The following is a 5,360-nucleotide window of genomic DNA, read 5'->3' as shown; positions in this document are numbered from 1 at the left end:
TGGTAATTGCAACTTTTTATGACATTATTTTTTTCTCTAATTTGACATTTATATTTTTTTCTCTAATTTTCTAATTTTACATTTTGCACAGGTTTTTGTTCAGCACACGGAATAAAAAATAAAAAGATAATTGCCACTTTTTTTATCTCACAATTCAAATTTTGCCCTTTTTTCACCACAGAATAAAAAGTAAAAGGTAACTACAACTTTTTTATCTCACAATTCTGACTTTTTTTTCTCAGAATTCTAAGATTACATTTTGCCATTTTTTTTTCAACACAAAAAACTAAAATAAAAAGCTAATTGCAACGTTTTATCTCATAATTTAGAATTTTTTCCCCAGAATTCTAAAATTGTTTTAAAAATTGTTAAAAAAATGTTTTTTTTTTGTTTCACCACAGAATAAAAAATAAATGGTAATTGCAACTTTTTATGACATTATTTTTTTCTCTAATTTGACATTTATATTTTTTCTCTAATTTTCTAATTTTACATTTTGCACAGGTTTTTGTTCAGCACACGGAATAAAAAATAAAAAGATAATTGCCACTTTTTTTTTATCTCACAAGTCAAATTTTGCACTTTTTTTCACCACAGAATAAAAAGTAAAAGGTAACTACAACTTTTTTATCTCACAATTCTGACTTTTTTCTCCAAATTCTAAGATTACATTTTGCCATTTTTTTCAACATGGAATAAAAAAGTAAAATTGTAATTGCACATTTTTATCTTTTAATTTTGTAATTTTTTCTCAGAATTCTAAGATTACATTTTGCACAGGTTTTTGTTCAGCACACGGAATAAAAAATAAAAAGATAATTGCCACTTTTTTATCTCACAATTCAAATTTTGCCCTTTTTTCACCACAGAATAAAAAGTAAAAGGTACCGACAACTTTTTTATCTCACAATTCTGACATTTTTTCAGAATTCTAAGATTCCGATCAACAAACCATATGATCTTCAATTTTTAAAATTGACCCTTATAACTGGTTTTATTTTATATTGTCTCTCTCTCTCTCGTTCCTATGTTCATCGCTGTCATAAAAAGATTTGCAATATCATAAAAAGACTTGGCAGTTGCTCTTCAAGAACAAACAGCCCAATCAATTCAAGCTGAATGTTGAAAACGCTGAACTGCATGAATTGCAATAGAGGTCTGAATTCAGATAAACAACAGACTTTTGTTTTACTGAATGATTAAAGCCTCAATAGTTGTTACGTTTGATCAGTAAATGGCACATTAATGGCTCTTTCCTGAGCTGATGCAGTTTCTGCAGTGGGCAGTGACTTCCTTCCCTTCTCTGTGGCTCTCCATACAGTAAACGGTTTAGGAACGTGTTCTTATATTTATGTTTTAAACTACAACTGAGGTGCCAATATCCCAACTGAACTATTTTATAACAGTAAGTGTCACTATAATGCTTGAAGTTCACTTATTTCATGTTGTAAATGTGTTTCTGTCCTTAGTTTGTAGCTATTCTGTGTCACTTTTAAAGATTTGTTTTGTTTAAGAGTGTATTTTTTTTCCTCTCGAAACTGGGACGTGGACTATTTTAGTACTTTACTGTTGCTTTGCTACCGTGTTCTTTGTGAAAATGTTGAAATATAATGGCAAATGTTTTGATTGTATTCTCAAGGCAGCACTGTTCCATTTTTATTACAATGTTTCACTGAAAAAGAATGTTATCTGTACACTTTAAGCACACCCAGTTTTAATGGACTGCAGGTGGCTGTCAACACTAACTTGTTTGACTTTGGTGGCGACGACTTTTTGCTCTTTTTGTCATGCATTCAAGAGTTTAATGTTCTATACACACTGTAAAAAGTTTTTACCAGTTTCAACTTAAAATCTTAAGTTTAGCAGCTGCCTTAAGATTTTAAGTTAAATCAACTTAAGTCATTTAAACTCACAAGTTATATCAACTCATTTTTATTGTAATAAGTTAAAATGACTTGTAGGTTTAAGCTGATTTAACTTAAAAATGTAAGGCAGCTGCTGCTTAGTTGAATCTGGTGAAAACTTTTTACAGTGCAGTTAAAACCTTATGGCAGACTTGAAATATCTAGAGATACAGTCAAGCCCGAAATTATTCATACCCCTGGCAAATTCTGACTTAAAGTTACTTTTATTCAACCAGCAAGTTTTTATTTTTATTTTTTGGACTGGAAATGACACAGGCTTCTCCCAAAAGATAATAAGACGATGTACAAGAGGCATCATTGTGGAAAAAAATATTTCTCAGCTTTTACTTACATTTGAACAAAAAGTTGCACGTCCAAAATTATTCATACCCTCCTCAATAATCAATAGAAAAGCTTTTATTGGCTATTACAGCAATCAAACGCTTCCTATAATTTTTTATTCATTTATTTATTTTTACTACCAGTATAAAAAATAAAAAGGTAATTGCAACTTTTAATCTCATAATTATGACTTTTTCTTAAATTTTAAAAATTACATGTAGCTTTTTTTTTACTACGGAATAAAATACAAAGGTAATTGCAACTTTTTTATCTAATAATTATGACTTTTTTCTCTCTGAATTTTAAGATTATATTTTGGCAATTTTATTTCACCATGGAATAAAAAATAAAAAGGTAACTGCAATTTTTTATCTCACAATTTTGACCTTTTTTTCAGAATTCTAAGATTTCATTTGGCATTTTTTTTTTACCATCATATAAAAAATTTAATAGGGAATTGCAACTTTTTATCTCAGAATTCTGACCTTTTTTTTCAGAATTGTAAGATTTCATTTTGCTTTTTTCCCCACCACAGAATAAAAAGGTACCTGCAACTTTTTATCTCACAATTCTGACTTTTTTTCTCAGTATTCTACAATTACATTTTACAAAAAAAAAATAATAATAAAATAAATAAATAAAATGAAAAAATCACCACAAAATAAAAAAATTAAAAAGATAATTTTTATCTCACAATTTTGACTTTTTTTCAGAATTCTAAAAGTGCATTTTGCTATATTTTTTCACCATGGAATAAAAAAAATGAAAAGGTAGTTGCAACTTTTTATCTCACAATTCTGACTTTTTTTTCACAGAATTTTAAGATTAAAACTTGATATTTTTTTCATCATGGAAAAAAATAGGTGATTGCTACTTTTTTTCTCATAATTTTGACTTTTTTCCCTCAGAATTCTAAAATTACATTTTGCAGGGGTTTTTTTTCACCTCGGAATAAAAATAAAAATGTAATTGCACATTTTTATCTCACAATTTTTTCTCAGAATTCTAAGATTACAGTTAGCATTTTTTTCCACCACAGAATAAAAAGGTGCCTGCTACTTTTTATCTCACAATTCTGACTTTTTTTTTTCAGAATTCTACAATTACTTTTTTTTTTTTTATTAAATTAAAATAAAAAAATCACCACAGAATAAAAAATAAAAAGGTAACTGCAGCTTTTTATCTCACAATACTGACTTTTTTCTCAGAATTACAAGATTACATTTAGCTAATTTTTTACACCACGGAATAAGAAAGTAAAATTGTAATTGCAAATTTTTATCTTTCAATTTTGTATTTTTTTCTCAGAATTCTAATAATACATTTTGCTTCTTCTTTTTTTTTTAAAACAGAATAAAAAAATTAAAAGGCAATTGCAACTTTTTATCTCACAATTTTGACTTTTTTTTCTCAGAATTTTAAGATTACATTTTGTTATTTTTTTCCACCAATTGCAACTTTTTATCTCATAATTTTTTCCTCATATTTTTTTTTTTTTACTTCGGAATAAAAAATAAAAATGTAACTGCACATTTTTATCTCACAATTTTCTCAGAATTCTAAGATTACATTTTGCAATTTTTTTGTTTCACAACGAAATAAAAAATAACATTTTATCTCACAATTCTGACTTTTTTTCTCAGTATTCTACAATTACATTCTCAGAAAATAAATAAATAAATAAAAATCACAACAGAATAAAAAATAAGAAGGCAATTGCAATTTTTTATTGCAAATACTGACTTTTTTCTCAGAATTATAAGATTACATTTTGCAATTTTTTTACACCACGGAATAAGAAAGTAAAATTGTAATTGCAAATTTTTATCTTTCAATTTTGTATTTTTTTCTCAGAATTCTAATAATACATTTTGCTTCTTTTTTTTTTTTTACCACAGAATAAAAAAATTAAAAGGCAATTGCAACATTTTATCTCACAATTTGGACTTTTATTTCTCAGAATTTTAAGATTACATTTTGTTATTTTTTTCCACCATGAAAAAAAGGTAATTGCAACTTTTTATCTCATAATTTTTTCCTCATATTTTTTTTTTTTTTTTTTTTTTTACTTCGGAATAAAAAATAAAAATGTAATTGCACATTTTTATCTCACAATTTTTTTCTCAGAATTCTAAAATTACATTTTGCTATTTTTTTGTTTCACAACGAAATAAAAAATAACATTTTATCTCACAATTCTGACTTTTTTCCCCTCAGAATTCTAAGATTACAATTAGCATTTTTTTCACCACAGAAAAAAATCTGCAACTTTTTATCTCACAATTCTGACTTTTTTTCTCAGTATTCTACAATTACATTCTCAAAAAAAAAAAAAAAATTAATAAATTAATAAATAAAAAAATCACCACAGAATAAAAGATTAAAAAGATAATTTTGATCGCACAAATTTGACATTTTTTTCAGAATTCTAAAAGTCCATTTTGCTATATTTTTTCACCATGGAATAAAAAAATAAAAAGGTAATTGCAACTTTATATCTAATAATTTTGTCATTTTTGTCTCAGATTTCTAAGATTACATTTTGCTTTTTTTTCACCACAGAATCAAAAATAAAGTTGTAATTGCAGGTTTTCAATCTGAGAATTCTGACCTTTTTTAAATCAGAATTCTAAGATTACATTTTTTGTTTCACCACAGAATAAAAAAATCTCACAATTTCAACATTTTTTTAAAATCTCACAATACAGATTTTTTTCTCAGAATTGCAAACGTATATGTTGGATATTCTGAGAAAAAAAAAGTCTAAACTGATAAAAGTCACAATTAACTTTTTTATTCCGTAGCAGAAACGGCCTTCAATAGGAATAGTTCACTCCTGGTCATCATTTGTTCATCCTCAGTTTTCTAGTGGAACCCAATAGATGAATATTTCCAGAACGTATGACTTAACTGATATAATTTATATTTACTAAAGGTTTGCAATGAAATATTGGCACAATTTCTATTTTTGGCTGAACTATCCCTTTAATTTAGAGTATATCGTTCCCTTCAGGCTGACTAAAATACTGAAAAACCATTCTAACCAGTAGGGGGCGACACAAAACAAGATTACTAACTCAACCATATGTCTTGTATGTATATTTCCAGTGACCC

Source organism: Garra rufa, chromosome 25 (genome assembly GCF_049309525.1).
Source record: "Garra rufa chromosome 25, GarRuf1.0, whole genome shotgun sequence".
NCBI classification, from domain to species: Eukaryota; Metazoa; Chordata; class Actinopteri; order Cypriniformes; family Cyprinidae; genus Garra; species Garra rufa.
This window is presented reverse-complemented; position numbering follows the sequence as displayed.